Below are 24,450 nucleotides of genomic sequence, written 5' to 3'. Positions count from 1 at the left end.
GAAATGCCAGCTGCGGGTGCAAAGAAGCTTCCACTGGACAGAAGAAGCTGCGGTTTCTGCAAGAACACAAAGGGCTAGAGACTTCCCCTTTGGAGGACGGTTCCCTCTTGCCTTGTAGAGTCGTGCAGAAGTGTTTTCCCGCCGAAAGAATGCCAACAAGCCTTGCTAGCTGCAAATCGTGCGGTTACCGTTTTTGGACGCTGCTGTGGCCCAGGAGGGACCAGGAGGTCGCAAATTGGACCAGGAGGTAGAGGGGACGTCGTGCAAGACAAGAAGCCCTCTTAGCAGCAGGTAGCACCCAGAGAATTTCCAGAAACAGGCACTACGAGGATGCATGAAACGGTGCTCACCCGAAGTCGCACAAAGAAGTCCCACGTCGCCGGAGAACAACTTAGGAGGTCGTGCAATGCAGGTTAGAGTGCCGTGGACCCAGGCTGGACTGTGCACAAAGGATTTCCGCCGGAAGTGCACGGAGGCCGGAGTAGCTGCAAAAGTTGTGGTTCCCAGCAATGCAGTCTAGCGAGGTGAGGCAAGGACTTACCTCCACCAAACTTGGGCTGAAGAGTCACTGGACTGTGGGGGTCACTTGGACAGAGTTGCTGGATTCGAGGGACCTCGCTCGTCGTGCTGAGAGGAGACCCAAGGGACCGGTAATGCAGCTTTTTGGTGCCTGCGGTTGCAGGGGGAAGATTCCGTCGACCCACGGGAGATTTCTTCGGAGCTTCTAGTGCAGAGAGGAGGCAGACTACCCCCACAGCATGCACCACCAGGAAAACAGTCGAGAAGGCGGCAGGATCAGCGTTACACAGTTGCAGTAGTCGTCTTTGCTACTATGTTGCAGGTTTGCAGGCTTCCAGCGCGGTCAGCAGTCGATTCCTTGGCAGAAGGTGAAGAGAGAGATGCAGAGGAACTCGGATGAGCTCTTGCATTCGTTATCTAAAGTTTCCCCAGAGACAGAGACCCTAAATAGCCAGAAAAGAGGGTTTGGCTACCTAGGAGAGAGGATAGTCTACTAACACCTGAAGGAGCCTATCAGAAGGAGTCTCTGACGTCACCTGGTGGCACTGGCCACTCAGAGCAGTCCAGTGTGCCAGCAGCACCTCTGTTTCCAAGATGGCAGAGGTCTGGAGCACACTGGAGGAGCTCTGGACACCTCCCAGGGGAGGTGCAGGTCAGGGGAGTGGTCACTCCCCTTTCCTTTGTCCAGTTTCGCACCAGAGCAGGGCTAAGGGGTCCCCTGAACCGGTGTAGACTGGCTTATGCAGAATTGGGCACATCTGTGCCCAACAAAGCATTTCCAGAGGCTGGGGGAGGCTACTCCTCCCCTGCCTTCACACCATTTTCCAAAGGGAGAGGGTGTAACACCCTCTCTCAGAGGAAGTTCTTTGTTCTGCCATCCTGGGCCAGGCCTGGCTGGACCCCAGGAGGGCAGATGCCTGTCTGAGGGCTTGGCAGCAGCAGCAGCTGCAGTGAAACCCCAGGAAGGGCAGTTTGGCAGTACCAGGGTCTGTGCTACAGACCACTGGGATCATGGGATTGTGCCAACTATGCCAGGATGGCATAGAGGGGGCAATTCCATGATAATAGACATGTTACATGGCCATATTCGGAGTTACCATTGTGAAGCTACATATAGGTAGTGACCTATATGTAGTACACGCGTGTAATGGTGTCCCCGCACTCACAAAGTTCAGGGAATTGGCTCTGAACAATGTGGGGGCACCTTGGCTAGTGCCAGGGTGCCCTCACACTAAGTAACTTTGCACCTAACCTTTACCAGGTAAAGGTTAGACATATAGGTGACTTATAAGTTACTTAAGTGCAGTGTAAAATGGCTGTGAAATAACGTGGACGTTATTTCACTCAGGCTGCAGTGGCAGGCCTGTGTAAGAATTGTGAGAGCTCCCTATGGGTGGCAAAAGAAATGCTGCAGCCCATAGGGATCTCCTGGAACCCCAATACCCTGGGTACCTCAGTACCATATACTAGGGAATTATAAGGGTGTTCCAGTAAGCCAATGTAAATTGGAAAAATTAGTCACTAGCCTGTTAGTGACAATTTGGAAAGAAATGAGAGAGCATAACCACTGAGGTTCTGATTAGCAGAGCCTCAGTGAGACAGTTAGTCACTACACAGGTAACACATTCAGGCACACTTATGAGCACTGGGGCCCTGGTGAACAGGGTCCCAGTGACACATACAACTAAAATAACATATATACAGTGAAAAATGGGGGTAACATGCCAGGCAAGATGGTACTTTCCTACACTTACTGATAGTAATATGTGTAAGAAACAAATGCCTGCATGCTGTTACTTGTGTCTTTCTCCAGTATCACACCTATTTACTGTAATTAGTATGCAAGGTAACATCGGCTAGACAAAACTGGACCCAAGTGCTGGTACACTGTGACTAGCCTGTGTACTGTTTCCAGTGTGTTTCACTAGTATTACGCCAGCTTACCGTTACTAGAATGTACAGTAAGACTGGTCCAATATGTATACCATATCAAATTGTTTTACCATAAAACAAAGATATAGCATTGTTAAAGACATTACCATGTGAGGGACACAGTAATTGCATTTTAAAGGACATCTATGTGAACTTGCATCGATTAGAAGAGATAGTGACTGTGTGAGAGTTGTATGGTACTGCTAACCAAAGCACTGTTAAAAAGAAGTCTTTCCTCACTAGAGTTGTGTTCTGTCAATGTCTGAGGCAGTGGACTTTTGAATGAGCTAGGAGGCTTAGACTGGCTGAGTCACTGACAGCTTTGCACACTTACTGCAGAGAGTGAGCAGACGAGAGACTAAGACTGATATTTAGGGCAAAGAGTGATTGCAGAAGAGAGTAAGACTCACTCTCACTTCCAGCATGGTGAGTAGACAAGAGAGTAAGCTAGTCCCACAGCTGGAATCCCAGAGTAGGTATAACTCAGTGCTAGTCAGAGTCCATAGTATTATATGTGACGTCTGAACTCTACAGCCTGCTGCTCACATTAATAAGATGTGTGTGAAGGGAGACTGCTTGAAAAGATGGTGTGTATAGCTCAGCAATAAAGTGTTTGACTGCAGATTAAGAGGTCTCCAGTTAAAGTCTTGCTTCCCACTTCTCCTTTTAAGGGAAAAAAAAAAATCTCTGTTATTTATTTCAATTTCTGGAGATTTCTCGAAAGTATGTCACAGAAAAAACACTAATTAAAAAGAGTTTTAGGTTTTATCTGCGTCCGTAAGAGGTTTGTGTGAAAGGACCAGCAGCCGGTCTCCATAGCAGTCCCTGTGACTAGTGAAGCAAGAGTTAGCTTGAGAGTGAATTGGCACCCTTGGCCTAGGACAAGCTGTCATGCTATGTATTTTGGTGTGAATATTGAAGCAGCAGATGTGTTGAGTGTGTCCATCAGCTTGTAGCCAGGAGCATGAGTCAGGCTGTGTCCCTGACCCTGTGACTAATAAATCAGCAGGTGGTATAGAGATAGCTGATAAAAGAGGAAGCCGTTCTGATGAGATCCACAGCAGCAGTTTCTAGTCCATCCAGTTTCAGATGTCACAACAAGAGGGTATAGCTCAGTGGGAGAGCATTTGACTGCAGATCAAGAGGTCCCTGGTTCAAATACGGGTGCCCCCTTACTACTTTAAAGAAGTGGTAAATTTCTTTCTGTATTGCTTTTTTCAATTCTTGGGGATTTTTTGAAAGTATGTCACACTAAAACGACTAATTAAGCAAAATAGCTCAAAGTTTTATGTGCATCCTTAAGATTCTTGTTGAAAATTAACAGTTTTCACACTCACACCCAGTAACTGCACCATGGATCAATCTGGGTGCCCCCTTCACACATGAAAGAAGCTGTCAATTTCTTTCTATATCACTTTCTACAATTCTTGTGGATTTATTGAAAGTATATCACACTAAAACGACTATTTAAACAAAATAGCTCAAAGTTTTATGTGCATCCTTAAGACTGTTGTGCGAAAATTAACAGTTTTCACACTCACGCCCAGTAACTGCACCATGGATCAATTCAAGTAAAACAAGAGTTTGTACATTGGCACACAGAGACAAATTGAAATTTGTGTACACAGCATGATTGTTAGACCTGACAGCCTTAGGGTAGTCACCCCTAACTTTTTGCCTGCCTTCCTCCACTTTTTGGACACTGTTTTTGCTGACTTTTAGACTCTGCGCACTTTACCACTGCTAACCAGTGCTAAAGTGCATATGCTCTCTCCCTTAAAACATGGTAACCTGGAATCATACCTGATTGGACTATTAATGTACTTATAAGTCCCTAGTAAGGTGCACTCCCTGTGCATAGGGCTGGTAGATTAAATGCTACTAGTGGGCCTGCAGCACTGGTTGTGCCACCCACTTAAGTAGCCCCTTTTCCTTGTCTCAGGCCTGCCATTGCAAGGCCTGTGTGTGCAGTTTCACTGTCACCTCGACTTGGCATGTAAAAGTACTTGCCAAGCCTAAACCTCCCCTTTCTCCACATATAAGTCACCTCTAATGTGTGCCCTAGGTAACCCCTAGAGCAGGGTGCTGTGTGGGTGAAAGGCAGGACATGTACCTGTGTAGTTTACCTGTCCTGGTAGTGTAGAACTCATAAATTCGTTTTTGCACTACTGTGAGGCCTGCTCCCTTCATAGGTTAACATTGGGGCTGCCCTCATACAGTATTGAAGTGGTAGCTGCTGATCTGAAAGGAGTAGGAAGGTCATATTTAGTATGGCCAGAATGGTAATATAAAATCCTGCTGACTGGTGAAGTTGGATTTAATATTACTATTCTAGAAATGCCACTTTTAGAAAGTGAGCATTTCTTTGCACTTACATCTTTCTGTGCCTTACAATCCACGTCTGGCTGGGTTTAGTTGACAGCTCCTTGTGCATCCACTCAGACACACCCCAAACACAGGGTACTCAGCCTCACTTGCATACATCTGCATTTTGAATGGGTCTTCCTGGGCTGGGAGGGTGGAGGGCCTGCTCTCACACAAAGGACTGCCACACCCCTACTGGGACCCTGGCAGACAGGATTGAACTGAAAGGGGACCTGGTGCACTTCTTAGCCACTCTTTGAAGTCTCCCCCACTTCAAAGGCACATTTGGGTATAAAACAGGGCCTCTGCCCTACCTCATCAGACACTTGCTGGAGAAGAAACCTGAACCAGAAACGACATCCTGCCAAGAAGAACTGCCTGGCTGCTCAAAGGACCCACCTGTCTGCTTTCTACAAAGGACTGCTGCCTTGCTGTTGGCCTGCTGCCTTGCTGAACTCTTGTCTGGCTGTGAAAGTGCTCTCCAAGGGCTTGGATAGAGCTTGCCTCCTGTTCCCTGAAGTCTCAGGAACAAAAAGACTTATCTTTTTCACTTGGACGCTCCGTGCGCCGAAAATTTCGACGCACAGCTTGTTCCGCGGCGAGAAAAACGCCGCACACCGACGGTGATCGACGCGACGCTCTTGGGACGATCGGAAATCCGACGCACGGCTTCGCAAGGACAACGCCGCCCGACCTCTAGAGGAGAAATCAACGCGACGCCTGCCGTGAGATCGTAATTTCGACGCGCAGCCCCGCAGAACGACGCGCAGCCGGAAAACAAGCAGGAAAATCCACTCACAGACCCGGGACATCTGGTAATCCCCGCGACCCACAGAAAGAGACTGTCCGCGCGCCGGAAAACGACGCACGACTTCCCCGCGTGGAAAATAACGACTCAAGTCCGTGTGTACTGGGGAGAAATCGAAGCACACACCCTTTTTCCACGCACCTCTTCTTTTGTGGCCTTCTGAGGAGATTTTTCCACTCCAAACCAGGTACTTGTGCTTGAAAGAGACTTTGTTTATATTCTAAAGACTCAAGACACTTTATATCACTTTTCAGTGATATCTCTACAATTTCCCATTGCAACTTTATTCTTTTGATCTACAATTATCCTGATAAATATTATATATTTTTCTAAACACTGTGTGGTGTTTTTTTGTGGTGCTATATGGTGGTATTGTATGATTTATTGCACAAATACTTTACACATTGCCTTTGTAAGTTAAGCCTGACTGCTCGTGCCAAGCTACCAGAGGGTGGGCACAGGATAATCTTGGATTGTGTGTGACTTACCCTGACTAGAGTGAGGACTTTTGCTTGGACAGGGAGTAACCTGACTGCCAACAAAAAACCCCATTTCTAACAATGATACTGTGTACTTTAATACATCTTTCTACATTCTGTAGTGTGCAGCACAAAGATAATGTTTTACGGCATGGATTTATTAACAAGCATTGCTTCTAATAATTGAGCATATAGCAGAAATTGCAGGTGCAAATAAAAAATACATGGGTAAACAAATCACAAGTTTCTAAATTCCACTGTATTTACCACAGCACAACTGATTTGTTGTTCTTTAAGAAACACTCTGTGCCTGTTCTTGGAGCAAAGATGTGAGTGTGTGGACACTGTATGCCCGTAATGCTTTCACAAATGTCCTTATACTGGAACAGAAGTCTCTGCAGTGTTAGAACTGAGTTTGGACAGTAGCATGTGTGCCTATTGATAGTAATATGTGTAAGAAACAAATGCCTGCATGCTGTTACTTGTGTCTTTCTCCAGTAGCACACCTATTTACTGTAATTAGTATGTAAGGTAACATCGGCTAGACAAAACTGGACGCAAATGCTGGTACACTGTGACTGGCCTGTGTACTCTTTCCAGTGTGTTTCACTAGTATTACGCCAGCTTACCGTTACTAGAATGTACAGTAAGACTGGTCCAATATGTATACCATATCAAACTGTTTTACCATAAAACAAATATATAGCATTGGTAAAGACATTACCACGTGAGGGACACAGAAATTGCATTTTAAAAGACATCTATGTGAACTTGCATCGATTTGAAGAGATAGTGACTGTGTGAGAGTTGTATGGTACTGCTAACCAAAGCACTGTTAAAAAGAAGTCTTTCCTCACTAGAGTTGTGTTCTGTCAATGTCTGAGTCAGTGGATTTTTAAATGAGCTAGGAGGCTTAGACTGGCTGAGTGACTGACAGCTTTGCACACTTACTGCAGAGAGTGAGCAGACGAGAGACTAAGACTGATATTTAGGGCACAGAGTGATTGCAGAAGAGAGTAAGACTCACTCTCACTTCCAGCATGGTGAGTAGACAAGAGAGTAAGCTAGTCCCACAGCTGGAATCCCAGAGTAGGTATAACTCAGTGCTAGTCAGAGTCCGTGGTATTATATGTGACTTCTGCACTCTACAGCCTGCTGCTCACAGTAATAAGGTGTGTGTGAAGGGAGCTTGCTTGAAAAGATTAGGTGTATAGCTCAGTGATAAAGTGTTTGACTGCAGATCAAGAGGTCTTCAGGTCAAGTCTTGCTTCCCACTTCTCCTTTTAAGGAAAACAAAAATTATCTGTTAGTTATTTAAATTTCTGGAGATTTCTTGAAAGTATGTCACAGAAAAACCACTAATTAAAAAGAGTTTTAGGTTTTATCTGCGTCCGTTAGAGGGTTGTGTGAAAGGACCAGCAGTCGGTCTCCATAGCAGTCCCTGTGACTAGTGAAGCAAGAGTTAGCTTGAGAGTGAATTGGCACCCTTGGCCTAGGACCAGCTGTCATGCTATGTATTTTGGTGTGAATAGTGAAGCAGCAGGTGTGTTGAGTGTGTCCATCAGCTTGTAGCCAGGGGCATGAGTCAGGCTGTGTCCCAGACCCTTTGACTATTAAATCAGCAGGTGGTATAGAGACAGCCTATTAAAGAGGAAGCGATTCTGATGAGATCCACAGCAGCAGTTTCTAGTGCATCCAGTTCCAAATGTCACAACAAGGGGGTATAGCTCAGTGGTAGAGCATTTGACTGCAAATCAAGAGGTCCCTGGTTCAAATCCTGCTGCCCCCTTAATACTTTAAAGAAGCTGTAAATTTCTTTCTGCATCGCTTTTTTCAATTCTTGGGGATTTTTTGAAAGTATGACACACTAAAACGACTAATTAAGCAAAATAGCTCAAAGTTTTATGTGCATCCTTAAGACTCTTGTTGAAAATTAACAGTTTTCACACTCACACCCAGTAACTGCACCATGGATCAATCTGGATGCCCCCTTCACACATGAAAGAAGCTGTCAAGTTCTTTCTATATCACTTTCTACAATTCTTGGGAATTTATTGAAAGTATATCACACTAAAACAACTATTTAAACAAAATAGCTCAAAGTTTTATGTGCATCCTTAAGACTGTTGTGCCAAAATTAACAGTTTTCACACTCATGCCCAGGAACTGCACCATGGATCAATTCGAGTAAAACAAGAGTTCGTACATTGGCACACAGAGACAAATTGAAATTTGTGTACACAGCATGATACTGTGTACTTTAATACATCTTTCTACATTGTGTAGTGTGCAGCACACAGATAATGTTTTATGGCATGGATTTATTAACAAGCATTACTTCTAATAATTGAGCACATAGCAGAAATTGCAGGTGCAAGGAAATAAATGGGTAAACAAATCACAAGTTTCTAAAGTCCACTGTATTTACCACAGCACAGCTGATTTGTTGTGCTTTAAGAAACACTGTGTGCCTGTACAGCAGCAAATATGTGAGTGTGTGGACACTGTATGACCGTAATGCTTTCACAAATGTCCTTATACTGTAACAGAAGTCTCTGCAGTGCTAGAACTGAGTTTGGACAGTAGCATGTGTGTTTACTGATAGTAATGTGTACAAGAAACAAATGCCTGCATGCTGTTACTTGTGTCATTCTCCAGTAGCACACCTATTTACTGTAATTAGCATGTAAGGTAACCTGGGCAAGACAAAACTGGACCCAAATGCTGGTACACTGTGACTAGCCTGTGTACTGTTTGCATTGTGTTTCACTAGTATTACGCCAGCTTACCGTTACTAGAATGTACAGTAAGACTGGTCCAATATGTCTACCATATCAAATAGTTTTACTATAAAACAAAGATAAAGCATTGTTAAAGACATTACCACGTGAGGGATGATGACGCAGAAAAAGAAGGACCAACATATATTCATATATCATGTAACCAAAATCGTATAATGTAGTGTGATTTTAGTAAAGAAAATAATGTACGTGGGAAATTGTGCCCTCGGAGTAGTTTGCCAATAGTATAAACAAGCTTTATTAATCATGAAGAATTGAAAATTGTAGTAATCCGTCATAATTGCAAATGTGTGCCATGATTTCTCATTGAAACTGTTTGTTCTTAGCTTAAATTTAGTAGAGGCTTTGGCCTAGTTGCCTGGTCTCAAATTCTAGCTTCGTGGCTTTTCCTTGAACTACGATTGAATATTTTACTTTAAAGTTGTATTTTTCCAGTAGGGATGACTAACATACTTATCTCCAAGGTTTCGTGCTAGGCAAGTTTCATCCCCTTTGAAGCAAGGTCAGTCTCTGCAGGTGCGGACAATAAGAGCACTGATACCAAAAATAATTGGCAAGCCATGTTGCAACTTGTGTTCCAAGTCTCCAAGGACAATGTATGCATAAATAAGTACTAGGAGAAAGACACTTTCCATTGGTCAAATTGAAGCCATCCTATGAACCCTCCAATGGAAGACCCTGCAGATTTTGGAATGTTTCTTACTTAAACCCACTGGACAAAGAGAAGTCAGCCATTTTCCTTGATGCCATCTTTGAAGCCAAACGCCAGACGCCATCTTAGACAACATCTTGATGTCCTTTCTTTATTCCAGAGAAAGAGACTTTGAGAATTCTCACCCTAGAGACTTTAACTTTAAATTGCCCCGTCTTGCCCATGCAGTAACTTTGCCCCAATCTCCTTGCTGCTGCAAGGAAACTTGCCCTTAACTTTGCCCCTTTGAAATCTGAACTATGCTGATCGAACCGGTACCAGAAGGACAAAGACTTTCTTGAATGCTGATTGTAATTGGTAATTATGAAAGGATAATTGTATTATGCATTGTGTTTTTCCTTTTAGGTACCAACTGCTTTTTTTATAGGGTCCAAGCTAGAAGTTTTCTAAATTTGTGTTGACTAAATTTGTTTTGCATGAAGCCCGACATGCCAATGCTAATTAGAGGTTAGTCGAGGTATGCACTTGACGCACCATGTCGAATTGAAATCTAGTCATGCTGACCGATGTATGCAATTAGTCAAATTCAATTACTTATATTAGTGATTTGTATTGCTATAACTGAATGTATTATTATTCAGATTTTGCGTAGATTGCGTTTTTTCCGCTGCTATGGACTGCTAGTAATGTTCGTATACATACATCATTTGGTCTTGAGACTCATATACATTGTGCTAGCTTTGTTAATATAGGGAAATAAATTCACTAACTTTTAATAAACTGGTGTGGTTATTTATGACTGAAAGGTCGAGTTGCGTCGAAATACCAATTGTTATTGATTCCTAATGTGTTATCTCGATCTATTAATTGAGTATTGGCTATCGGTTACAATAGTTATTGATTATTGATCTGAGTAACCCGACTGTTTAAGGATGAGGAGAGCCCAACTCGGCTAAAAGGTTCACCGACCTCCAACGTGTCCAGGTACAGGTAATTTATAAGGGCTAGACGCGTTACCAGTAGATGGTAGCAGAGATTGATGGTTTCGCCTTTTGGGACCCCATCCGAGCAATAGACGGAGTTAGGTTAGAATTCTCTTTGATAAAACAAGTTAGAGAGATGATGATGCTCTAAGTCCCCAATGACTTTTCCGGGATCTCGGAGCTTGCGAATGGAGGACATGGAGGTGTGAGAATGTTTTCGGCGTTTCTAGTGACGGTATGAGTGAAGTTAAGGTTTTGCGCTTGCATAGCTTATTGCCGCAGATGAATTGAGAAGTTTGTGAGGATTTTAGGGGGGTTACGAACTCCAGTTGAAGTTTTAGAGGAGTCTGACTCCAAAGTGTGAGAGTAGGGAAGTCGTCGAACTTCACGTGTGTGTAGCGCTTTGTGCAGAAATTTTTTTCCACGTGGTTGTTGATGTTGAAACTGGCCTTGCGAGGTCAAGTGACTCAGGAGTATGTTGAGAAGTGTATGAGACACTTGATTGATGTTGTAATTTGTTCGGTTTAGTAGGTTGATCGGGCGAGGTCAACAAATCAGTATGAATATTGAGGCATGAAAGAAAATTTTCGACTTTGAGATTTGACTAATTCTAAAGCGCGCTAGAATAGTTCATTGATCAGTTGAGAGTAAAGTTTGCGGGTCAAATTTACTTGAGAAAGTGGGAGACCGAGAAAGATGGAATAACTGCTGAGGCTAGTGAAAAATCCCTAAGGTTTCTGAAGCGATTGTATTACCCTTCCTGTAGTAAACCGACAGATTTGATTTCTTCTTTTGGTTAGTGCTCGCGATATATTGCAGAAATTAGTTTGGGTGAAGCTGAATGAAGGAGGACAAGCCGCTGGACTTTGTCAGCTGCAGTGTGTGGGTGTGACGTCACTAGGAGCTGCGCTGGGATTGGTTGGTTGGTGAGAAGGGTCGCGCACGGATTGGACGCAGTCCATGAAGCGCAATTGGTGGGGAAAAGCAAGCGAAGAGTATTCCGGGAATTAAAGTCACTTATTGATTGCATATTTTACAAAAATAAAAGACGGAAAGATTAAATTTTTCAAAGCATTTAAGAGTGCCATGAGGGGAGATGTTTATATTAAAGCAAATGTAGGAGAAGAAACACCGCCTGAGGGTACACCAGCTTACATCGTGATTGAGGAAAAGGGTGTTGCACCTTGTCTTTGGCTAAAGCAATGGTGCAAATTAACAGAGAAGCATGGAAGTGTAGCGTTCCCTATCCATGGGTCGTTTAACCTAAGGGTTTTGGAGAATCTAAGATTTGCGCTATACGACATGAAAGTACCTCCAAGGCCAGCACAGTTTGAGGCACTAGCAATCTGGGAGCTAATAGCTAGAAACCAACAACAAAAGAAATTTGAGACAAGAATAAGAAAAGTAGAAAAGACACTAGCGGATGCTAGGTGGGATAGCACACAAAAGGTTTGGAGATCAGACGTATTACAGGGAATTAAATTGTTTCCAACAATTACTGATGAAGCAGAGATGGAAGGAAGGAAAGCTACCTATAAAACAAATAGGAGTCAGTCCAGAGAGAGAGAGAGCAACAGAAACTCGAAAAGGTCAGACGAGTAAGACGATGAGGAGTTCATTATACAATTGCTGAATGATCGCCCGCCACCATATGTGGAAAGCGAAAAAGGATCAAGCATTAGTACTGCCCCTCCAGAACCAACACAGGGTAATGTAACACCGAATTTGAGAATAGCACAAAGGCAGAACGGTTCCGATATGCCTTTTTCACCGCAAATACCACAAATTCAGAGAATATATCCTGACATGCCTAAATTGAAACCTGTCGATAATTATCAGCTGCAGGTTCAAAGGCACTGCTGTGATGAGCATAACTTGGGAATGACTTCTGATTTAGTGGCCCAGGGAGGACAGAGTTATCAAAGACCGACATTGATTCAAGCCGAATCAACACAATTTTTTATGCCTCAAAAGCAGGTACAAGAAGTGCCGAGGTACACTCGAGTAACAGAGGGTCAGTTAGGAATGCCAGCAATGATGAACCATAATGTGGGGATTAACATGCCACAGAATTCAGGGAACAGACAGAATCCAGATGCAATATCTCTGCCTATCACTGTGGGTCCGCCAGTACCATTGTATATACAGGCAAACTCAAATACATGTGACCAAGGGGTAATGACACAAAGTGAGACAGGGAGAAGATGCATAGAAAACACTCCAGAAACGACTCCGATAGCAACACTGCCAAATGGATCTGGGTCCTTGTCGGGATTTAGTCCAATTCCAATTTGTGCTCCGTTGACAGTGGTAAGGTCAAGTCCACCACTATTAATACCGTTAACCTCAAAGACTGAAACATTACAGCAACCTTCAGTAGCAGTTGATGTAAGTGCTACACTGATGGGACTGAACGCACAACAGCTAACACAATGGTTCAACAGTCTGAACTCCCCACAGAGTACATCCAGCGGGAAGGGAGAAGAATACCTGAATAAAATAATATTGGGCATGGAGGCAGATGAACTAGTGGAGGGAACAATGGGTCTGAACAGGTTAGAATCATACACAGAAGAAGAGCTGAGATACATGTGCCCTAGGATTACAAGAGAAGTGAGCAGCATACATGAGAAGTTACAAGAAATTGCAGACAGAAACGAGATTGACATAGGTAAGACTAAACATTTGAGCAGAAGTTACAGGCTAGACTTTGAGACAAAAGATGTTGAACACATGAGATCGGCAGGGATGAAAACGCACCTTAAGGAGATACTGCAGAGCGCGCAGGTCTGGAGATGTCTAGATAAGTGGGAAAGCAGGTGGGTTAAGAAAAAGGACAAAAAGAAGGAAAATACCCCAGATCAGAACGAAAAAGCACAACAAAATGATGATCTGATAACCATGTTGCCAATGAGAGAGACAGCAGGGGGAAAACTTGTACATGTACCATGGCACAGGTGCGATATTCAATCCTTCACGGATGATTTCCCTAAATTAAGAGAGAAACCGATCGAATGGTATCAACAAACAGATAGATTTGTGAAACTCGCAAAATGTCTCTGGGAAGACCTGAATACCTTATTTGAAATTGTGGTTCCGGCAGATTTATGGGAAGACTGTAAAAGGGCTGTAGGTTGGCCGACAAGTGAACCAGAAAGAGATAGGGACACAGGTGCACCATCGCCTACGGTAATGAGTTTATACCATAAGGTGATTGAGCACTTGAAAACCAAGGTTGCGTCGAAAAATGTGGATTGGCAGAGGATTGACAGAACAGCACAAGAGGCTAAAGAGTCGATACATGCGTACTATGAGAGATTGTTGAAAGCGTTTAAAACTTACAGTGGCACGGAAACGATTGAGGCAAAGGACATGCTCCATTTCGTGTTCAGATTTGTGGAAGGGTTGAGACCCGAGGTCAGTCAGATGATTAAAATGCATTTGATTTGTTGGCAGTCAAAGTCGATCGATGAAGTGTTGAACTATGCAAAATAATGCAGTGATGAGATTGAGACAAAACAGAAAAGGTTGAAAGAAAAGGTGATGGTGATGCAGCTTAGAGCAGCTCAGACAGGTTTGCAAGGTTTGCAAGGTTTTCAGCAACAGATGCCGCAGCAGCAACAGCAGGGAAATGCTATGTTTCAGCCGCAGATGAGAGGCAGAGGTCGAGGAGGTTTTGTGAATAATGGTCCTGACATAAATACTGTTATGATTCCAAATGGTATACAGGCAATGAAGAAGGTGATGCCATGTCACACGTGCAGAATCGTCGGGCATTGGAAACGGAAGTGCCCAATGATGGTGCATGAAGGTGTAGGTCAGCAAAACAATGATGTCAATGCATTTCAGAATATGAGAGGACCGAAATTGAGAGGTCCAAATCCAAATTTTCAGAATAATGTAAATGAGATGCAGGGTTTACAACCCATACAACCGCAACAGGTGCAAATGCCCCGTGCGCATATGGCACAGTTGCAGCCAATGCAACAGCAGTTTCCCATGGTACCTAATCAGCAAATGCAAATACCCTTAGCACCAATGAATCAACAACAAGTAATGCTTCCTCAACAGGTCACGGGTCAAGGAATGAACCAAAATGACACAGTACACCAATTCCCATTACACAGTGGGAATGGAATAAACGATGTATGGGAGAGTGAAACTTCAGATGAGGAGGGAAATTGTATGCTTGCAGCATCTTTGGAAGTTGATCAAAAGGGTCCGTATGAGGAAGGAAGAGTTATGGGTCATCGCGTTTCATTCTTGGTTGACACAGGAGCTACACGCTCTACTGTTAGGAGCACTGAAGTACCAAATTTGCCACTTTCAGGGAGAACAGTTCAAGTAGTGGGAGTAGCAAATAGGTACCTGACGAACCCAATCACAGATCCAGTGCAAGTCAGGATTGGTAACTATCAAGGGTCACATAAATTTGTGGTGTGTGACTCAAGCCCGATATCACTATTAGGGAGAGACCTATTGTGCAAATTGGGATGTTTGATTATGTGCTCAAATGATGGAATTAAAATTCAGACAAACAGTGATGGGGAAGAAGAGGACGGTGTAGGAGGGGACGAAGTGGAAACTGTCGATGAAGAGTATCCCCTATTACTCTTTATCCAATGCTCACTGAAGCAGATATTCCCGCTGAGTTACAGGAAACAGTCGGAAAGGAAGACTGGGATATGAAAGGGAAAGAAGTAGGATTGGTCAAAGGAGTAGAACCAGTGAAAGTGACTGTAAAACCCAATGTAACTTTTCCCCAGACCCCACAATACCATATGGCGCAAGACACCCTCATGAAAGTCTCCGAACTCATTGATGAGTTTGTAAAACAGGGAGTACTAAAAGAAGTGTTAAGCAGTCCATGTAATTCACCAATTAAGGGACTGATAAAACCGAGTGGAAAGATCCGGATTGTTCAGGATTTGAGGAAGATAAATGGCACAATAGTCAAATGTTGTCCCGTAGTACCAAATCCAGCTGTGATAATGTTTCAAGTTCCGTGTGATGCTGAGTGGTTCTCAGTTATCGATTTGTCACAAGCATTCTTTTTTGTGCCTCTTCATGAGGACAGCCAATTTCTCTTTTGTTTCAAATTCCTAGACAGGGTCTACAGTTGGTGTCGAATTCCTCAAGGGTTTTCGAAGTCACCATCAATTTTCAATCAGATTCTAAAGAAAGATTTGGAATCGTTGGAATTACCATTTGAATCAACCCTGGTACAGTACATTGACGATCTGCTAATCGCATCTAAGACAGAAAGTGACTGTACAGCTGGTACCATTGCCCTATTGAACCATTTGGGAAGGAACAGACACAAAGGGGGTCATTCTGCGGCCGCCAGGGTCACCGACCACGGGAGCACCGCCAACAGGCTGGCGGTGCTCCCAAGGGCATTCTGACCGCGGCGGTTCAGCCGCGGCCAGAAAGGGTAAACCGGCCGTCTCCCGCCGGTTTACCACTGCCCTACAGAATCCTCCATGGCGGCGGAGCGCGCTCCGCCGCCATGGGGATTCTGACACCCCCTACCGCCATCCTGTTCCTGGCGGGTCTCCCGCCAGGAACAGGATGGCGGTAGGGGGTGCCGCGGGGCCCCCGTAAGAGGGCTCCACAAAGTATTTCAGTGTCTGCAAAGCAGACACTGAAATACGCGACGGGTGCAACTGCACCCGTCGCACCTTCCCACTACGCCGGCTCAATTCTGAGCCGGCGTCCTCGTGGGAAGGTAGATTTGCCCTGGGCTGGCGGGCGGCCTTTTGGCGGCCGCCCGCCAGCCCAGGGCAAATCTCAAAATACCCTCAGCGGTCTTGCGACCGCGGAGCGGTATTTTGACGGGGGAACATTGGCGGGCGGCCTCCGCCGCCCGCCAATGTTAGAATCACCCCCCAAGTGTCCCCTTCGAAATTACAATTCTGCCAGAAGAAAGTGAAATATTTGGGTCACCAAATAGAGAAAGGGTCACGAAGAATTATGAAAGAAAGAATAACAAGTGTACTTCAAATGAGTCCACCAAAGACGAGAAGAGAGGTGAGAACGTTTTTGGGAATGGTGAGCTATTGTCGCCAATGGATTCCCAATTTCTCAACTCTAGCAAAACCTTTACTGAAACTGACCCAGAAAGATGCGCAGGATGAAATAGAGCTGAAAGGAGATGAGATGGATGCTTTTATTGAATTAAAAGAATGCATGTGCAGGGCTCCAGCTTTAGGTATGCCTGATTACACAAAGCCTTTTACATTGTTTTGTCATGAATGTGATGCATGTTCCTTGTCTGTCTTGACTCAAGCCCATTGTGGCGTAAACAGACCAGTAGCATATTTTTCAGCTACTTTGGATCCGGTCGCAGCAGCACTGCCAGGATGCTTGCGTGCCGTAGCAGCAGTTGGTATCAGTTTAAATCAGAGTGAAGGAATAGTGATGGGACATCCTTTAACAGTCATGGTCCGTCACTCGGTCGAGATACTTTTGCCACGTTCCCGAACACAGCACATGACCGGTGCTAGGCTTACAAGGTACGAGACAATAATTCTGGGATCACCTAATGTGCAGCTGAAAAGGTGCACTACGTTGAATCCAGCAACCTTGTTTCCTAGTGAAAATACCGAAATTGAGAACGCTGAAGACATCGAGCACGACTGTCTTCAGGTGACTGAATTTTGCACAAAACCAAGACCTGATATCAAAGACACCCGATTGGAAGAAAATGATCAAGTTATTTTTGTTGATGGTTCATGTTTAAGAGATGCACTAGGAATATTGAAAGCAGGATATGCTGTATGTACAATAACAGGTGTTCTGGAAGCATCTTGGCTTCAAGGAGTTTATTCTGCACAGGTAGCGGAACTGGTAGCACTTACTAGAGCTTGCCAACTTTCCGCACTGATGAAAGTCACCATTTACACTGACAGTCAGTACGGATTTGGAATAGTGCATGACTTTGGACAGTTGTGGTCACAGAGAGGCTTCATGACCTCTTCAGGATCACCAGTGAAAAATGGTGAAAGAATAAGAGAATTGTTACACGCCATCCAGTTACCAGGAGAAGTAGCAGTGGTAAAATGCAGTGCACATTCAAAATCACAGGATTACAATTCTATGGGAAATGGATATGCAGATCAAGTCGTAAGGTTTTGCGCATTGAACTGTATATTGCTCAGGGATGAATGGAACTTGATAAATGAGCCAGAACTTGAACCAAGTGAAGCTTTTGCTCTAAAGGTTGTAGATACGATGGATGAATTGAAGTCCTTACAGAACGATGTTAGTGAAGATGAGAAACTCTCATGGACCAAATTGCAATGCGTAAAGCAACTAGATGATTTGTGGGTTTCAAGTGAAGGGAAATTGTTTTTGCCAAACAGTCTGTTGACGCAGTTGGCCAGATTCTACCATGGACAAGCCCATCTTGGAAGGGACGCCATGGTTAGACTATTCAAAACTGATTGGTTTAACCCCAAATTCCGTCAAGTTGCTGAAGCAGTTTGCCATTGTTGCGTCATTTGTCAACAAATGAACGCAGGGAAAGGAATAGTAGTAAACCTAAGCCACATTGGGAAGGCAGGAGGTCCATTCAGCAGGATGCAAATGGATTTGATTGAAATGCCTGTGCATGGAGGCCTGAAGTATGTGTTGGTGATTGTGTATTTTTAGTCACTGGATTGAAGCATACCCTTCACGTAGAAATGACAGTCTCACAGTTGCAAAACTACTCTTGAGAGAACTAATACCACGTTTCAGATTCCCGATCTCCTTAGAATCAGATAGGGGAAGTCACTTCAATAACAAAGTAATAAAATTACTTTGCGCAGCGCTGAACATTGAGCAAAAGTTGCATTGTAGCTACCGCCCTGAAGCCTCAGGTCTAGTGGAGCAAATGAATGGCACATTGAAATCGAGGATGGCGAAAATATGTGCTTCAACAAACTTGAAATGGCCTGACGCATTGCCCTTGCTGTTAATGTCAATGAGAAACACCCCTGATAGGAAAACTGGACTGTCCCCACACGAGATCCTCATGGGCAGAGCCATGAGGCTTCCGGCATTTTCTGCAAATGCTCTTTTGAATATTACAGATGATATGGTGTTGGACTACTGCAAAGGTCTAGCTGATGTGGTGCGCTCTTTTTCTCACCAGGTGGAGGCAACCACCTTGCCACCGATCCAAGGTCCAGGACACGCCCTGAAAGCAGGTGACTGGGTCGTGATAAAAAAGCACGTGAGGAAGTCGTGCCTGGAACCCCGTTGGAAAGGACCTTTCAAATGAGTCTGAGAACTACTACCGCTGTGAAGTGTGCGGGAGTTCCCAACTGGATTCACGCCAGTCACACGAAAAGGGTGACCTGCCCCACAGAAGAGGAAGTTGAGGCGCTGAAATCGCCAGTGTCTGACAAGAGAGTACCAGGCACCGAGGCAGAACAAAGAGAACCTGGAGGGGAACAGGTAGAAACAGAGGAAGGAGAGATATTTTCTGAGGAAGAAGCAACCAACCCATTTGAGGGGGACCAAGGAGAAGCGTCAGGAAGTGACGAAGGTCCTGAAGGCGACAAAGAGCCTGAGACAGGTGAAGGGGACAAAGAGCCTGAGACAAGGGAAGGAGACAAAAGGCCTGAGACAGGTGAAGGAGCAGGAGAGCCTGATCAGAGGAGGGCTTTCCCAGAAGCAGACGATACAGGAAAAGAAAAGGAAAACCTGATTGATCTCCTAGAGGGAGAAGACAAGACAGGACAGAGTGAAGCTGTTCAAACCCTTCCAGAGGCGGTTGCAGGTCCATCAGGCGAAAATAGTGCAAAACGAAGACAAAGCATATCGCCAGTGAAGTTAAGGATCAGAGAAACATTAAACGAAAGTGAAGGACCAAAGTTGAAAGAGAAAAGAAAAGAAGCGTTTGTTGAAACAGCAACATCAAGTGAAGAGAAAGACTCAGCCAAGGAAGAAAGCACCGGCGAGAGAGAATCAAAGGGAGACGCAAAATTGAAAAGTAAAAGAATACCGAGCAGAAGGTATTCTGGTCCGGAGTGGGCATACATAGCCGCTAACGATTGGTCAGACGAATTCGTATCTCTCAGTCTCAAGAACGAAGAGGCAGAACTTCACTTCGGCACTTGAGGAGTGAAGCTCCATGAACTTTACCGAATAAGACATTGATAACTTGATTGACTTTTAAACCAGCTACGACATTGCTAAACTTGACTGACTTTGAAACTGATTTTGAGACAAAGCTGCTAAACCGATAAAAGACGAAGCTGCTAAAGAAAACCGTGTGAACATTGAACTCGTGCAGCTTTGTATATATCAGCAAACCCAATTTGATAAAGTGTCTTCAACTTTCTGATTCTATACAGATCATGACAGGCTACACTACACAGGGGCATAAAATGAAGTGTTGTAAATATGTGTGTATAGGTCTAATAACTGCATGTGTACTAATTATTGTAGCAATAGTTCTTGGAATGCATGGAAAGGATGAGAAAGAGACAAATGATGCTTCTACTTCTAAACCTATTACGGAACTAACACCTTTAAAGAAACTTGAAAAAGACGAAAGACATCTGCATGATAAAAAGGAACTTTCGTCCAATGTTTTCTATCGCTTGCTGAGTGAGTATGTTGAGACCATGGATGCGAAAGATTGTTATGTATGCACACAAATACCTACCTCAGTAGTGGAAGGGGTGACATATGATAGCATGCCTCTTACGTACGGAATTACATGTAGTTTAATAATGACCGGATTTTATGGCCAGGAGTATATTCATTACTTTTATTCCAATCAGGATTTTACATTTGCATATATCCCCATAATCGCGTACCTGAGTAAAGTAGCCAGAGATTATTATATAAAATTGATGAGGGGCTTCTTTGAGCCGTTGTCACCTTTTCACACAGCTCACGCACATAGAGAGAACCTTACATGCTTGCTTTCACCGATGGAGATAAGCTTTTTAGATAACACTGACGATAGGAGGAAAGAGGTGAAGGAGAAATTAGAAAGGGAATTACACAAAAGGACATCTGTAGATAATTATGCTTTTGCTGCGATAAAGACACAAGGAAAAATAGCTTTAGATACATTACACGTAGGGAGATTCTGTATTCATAGACATAAATCATATTATGACACAGTCTTTATGGGAACGAGTGAATGTAAACATACGTATTTGTTTCAACCTAAATGGACGTTCATGCTGAATGGACAAGACCCAGTTATTCCAGGGGTATATTATATTTGTGGACTTAACGCCTATTATCGTCTTCCTAAAGGATGGTATGGGAGATGTTATTTAGGAATAATATTCCCAAAGGTATATCAACTAGACGACTTAAAGAAATTCCCAAAGCTGTCTGAATCACATCATGTTCAGAAGAGGGAGACAGCTTCTGATGTGGTAGGAGATATATTTGGAGCAATGATTCCTTCAGTGGGGGTCATATTGAATTCAATTAAAATACGAAAGTTGTCTACTATTGTGGATAACATGCTGACAAAGTTCTCAGGAGCTATAATCCTGATGGACGCCGAACTCACTGCAGAAAGAGCTATGACTCTTCAAAATCAGCTTGCCTTAGACATTCTTTTAGCAAAGGATGGCGGCGTTTGCAAAATGCTTGGTACACGTCACTGTTGTACTTATATACAGGACAGCAGTGGGCAAATTAGAAAGATGCTTACAAACTTAACTAACGAAAGTACATATTTGAAAGAATTGAAAGAACCAGGAGTATGGGAGAAGGTTGGAAAAGCTTCTGGGGGAAATTGGCTGAGCAACGTTTGAAACGGATTGTTACTGAAAATAGTAAAAGGAATATTAATAATATTAATTTGTTTATTAGGTATTTGGGGAATATGGAAAGCTATTAAAATATTGAAAACAAGGAACAAAAGGAAAAGAGAAGAGAAAATAGAAAATAAAATAGTAGGAATATACAGAGAGAAATCTAAGGGAACCAAAAGAAAGAGGGAGTTGACTGAAGTGCCAAATTACTAGAACAGAATTTTAATGGAATAAAATTTGTGGGTAGATTTGATGTGATGACATAATTAGTCATCAGAGGAGGGATTGATGACGCAGAAAAAGAAGGACCAACATATATTCATATATCATGTAACCAAAATCGTATAATGTAGTGTGATTTTAGTAAAGAAGATAATGTACGTGGGAAATTGTGCCCTCGGAGTAGTTCGCCAATATTATAAACAAGCTTTATTAATCATGAAGAATTGAAAATTGTAGTAATCCGTCTTAATTGCACATGTGTGCCATGATTTCTCACTGAAACTGTTTGTGCTTAGCTTAAATTTAGTAGAGGCTTTGGCCTAGTTGCCTGGTCTCAAATTCTAACTGCGTGGCTTTTCCTTGAACTAATAAAATGAATATTTTACTTTAAAGTTGTATTTTTCCAGTAGGGATGACTAACATACTTATCTCCAAGGTTTCGTGCGAGGCAAGTTTCATCCCCTTTGAAGCAAGGTCAGTCTCTGCAGGTGCGGACAATAAGAGCACTGATACCGAAAATAATTGGCAAACCATGTTGCAACTTGTGTTCCAAGGCTCCAAGGACAATGTATGCATAAATGAGTACTAGGAGAAAGACACTTTCCATTGGTCAAATTGAAACCATCCTATGAACCCTCCAATGGAAGACCCTGCAGAATTTGGAATGTTTCTTACTTAAACCCACTGGACAAAGAGAAGTCAGCCATTTTCCTTGATGCCATCTTTGAAGCCAAATGCCAGACGCCATCTTAGACAACATCTTGATGCTCTTTCTCTATTCCAGGGAAAGAGACTTTGAGAATTCTCACCCTAGAGACTTTAACTTTAAATTGCCCCGTCTTGCCCATGCAGTAACTTTGCCCCAATCTCCTTGCTGCTGCAAGGAAATTTGCCCTTAACTTTGCCCCTTTGAAATCTGCCCCATGCTGATCGAACCAGTACCTGAAGGACGAAGACTTTCTTGAATGCTGATTGTAATTGGTAATTATGAAAGGATAATTGTATTATGCATTGTGTTTTTCCTTTTAGGTACCAACTGCTATTTTTATAGGGCCCAAGCTAGAAGTTTTCTAAATTTGTGTTGACTAAATTAGTTTTGCATGAAGCCCGACATGCCAATGCTAATTAGAGGTTAGTCGAGGTATGCACTTGACGCACCATGTCGAATTGAAATCTTGTCATGCTGACCGATGTATGCAATTAGTCAAATTCAATTAGTTATATTAGTGATTTGTATTGCTATAACTGAATGTATTATTATTCAGATTTAGCGTAGATTGCGTTTCTTACGCCGCTATGGACAGCTAGTAATGTTCGTATACATATATCATTTGGTCTTGAGACTCATATACATTGTGCTAGCTTTGTTAATATAGGGAAATAAATTCACTAACTTTTAATAAACTGGTGTGGCTATTTATGACTGAAAGGTCATGTTGCGTCGAAATACCAATTGTTATTGATTCCTAATGTGTTATCTCGATCTATTCATTGAGTATTGGCTATCGGTTACAATAGTTATTGATTATTGATCTAAGTAACCCGACTGTTTAAGGATGAGGAGAGCCCAACTCGGCTAAAAGGTTCACCGACCTCCAATGTGTCCAGGTACAGGTAATTTATAAGGGCTGGACGCATTACCAGGGACACAGAAATTGCATTTTAAAAGACATCTATGTGAACTTGCATCGATTAGAAGAGATAGTGACTTTGTGAGAGTTGTATGGTACTGCTAACCAAAGCACTGTTAAAAAGAAGTCTTTCCTCACTAGAGTTGTGTTCTGTCAATGTCTGAGGCAGTGGATTTTTAAATGAGCTAGGAGGCTTAGACTGGCTGAGTCACTGACAGCTTTGCACACTTCCTGCAGAGAGGGAGCAGACGAGAGACTAAGACTGATATTTAGGGCACAGAGTGATTGCAGAAGAGAGTAAGACTCACTCTCACTTCCAGCATGGTGAGTAGACAAGAGAGTAAGCTAGTTCCACAGCTGGAATCCCAGAGTAGGTATAACTCAGTGCTAGTCAGAGTCCATGGTATTATATGTGACTTCTGCACTCTAAAGCCTGCTGCTCACAGTAATAAGGTATGTGTGAAGGCAGACATCTTGAAAAGAGGGTGTGTATAGCTCAGCGGTAAAGCATTTGACTGCAGATCAAGAGGTTCCCCGGTATTAGTCTTGCTTCCCACTTCTCCTTTTAAGGAAAAAAAAAATTCTCTGTTACTTATTTCCATTTCTGGAGATTTCTTGAAAGAATGTCACAGAAAAAACGCTAATTAAAAAGAGTTTTAGGTTTTATCTGCATCCGTAAGAGCGTTGTGTGAAAGGACCAGCAGCCGGTCTCCATAGCAGTCCCTGTGACTAGTGAAGCAAGAGTTAGCTTGAGAGTGAGCTGCCACCCTTGGCCTATGACCAGCTGTCATGCTATGTATTTTGGTGTGAATAGTGAAGCAGCAGGTGTGTTGAGTGTGTCCATCAGCTTGTAGCCAGGGGCATGAGTCAGGCTATGTCCCAGACACTGTGACTAATAAATCAGCAGGTGGTATAGAGACAGCCTATAAAAGAGGAAGCCGTTCTGATGAGATCCACAGCAGCAGTTTCTAGTCCGTCCAGTTCCGGATGTCAAAGCAAGGGGTTATAGCTCAGTGGTCGAGCATTTGACTGCAGATCAACAGGTCCCTGATTCAAATCCGGGTGCCCACTTAATACTTTAAAGAAGCTGTAAATTTCTTTCTGTATTGCTTTTTTCAATTCTTGGGGATTTTTTGAAAGTATGTCACACTAAAACGACTAATTAAGCAAAATAGCTCAAAGTTTTATGTGCATCCTTAAGACTGTTGTGTGAAAATTAACAGTTTTCACACTCACGCCCAGTAACTGCACCATGGATCAATTCGAGTAAAACAAGAGTTCGTA

At 43.3% G+C, this 24,450-nt stretch overlaps 2 non-coding genes across 2 annotated transcripts; both read left to right on the top strand.

Annotated features, from left to right (window-relative positions):
• The first annotated feature begins 3,552 nt into the window (after nucleotides 1-3,552).
• TRNAC-GCA (transfer RNA cysteine (anticodon GCA)) lies at nucleotides 3,553-3,624 on the top strand. Its single transcript has one exon. It is a non-coding gene; the product is annotated as a tRNA-Cys (tRNA).
• Nucleotides 3,625-7,819: 4,195 nt separating this feature from the next.
• TRNAC-GCA (transfer RNA cysteine (anticodon GCA)) lies at nucleotides 7,820-7,891 on the top strand. The gene has a single exon. It is a non-coding gene; the product is annotated as a tRNA-Cys (tRNA).
• The last annotated feature ends 16,559 nt before the right edge of the window (nucleotides 7,892-24,450 follow it).

The sequence above is a fragment of the Pleurodeles waltl genome, chromosome 4_1 (assembly GCF_031143425.1).
Source record: "Pleurodeles waltl isolate 20211129_DDA chromosome 4_1, aPleWal1.hap1.20221129, whole genome shotgun sequence".
NCBI lineage: Eukaryota > Metazoa > Chordata > Amphibia > Caudata > Salamandridae > Pleurodeles > Pleurodeles waltl.
The sequence above is the reverse complement of the archived record's forward strand: the minus strand, read 5'-3'. Positions and strand labels throughout refer to the sequence as shown.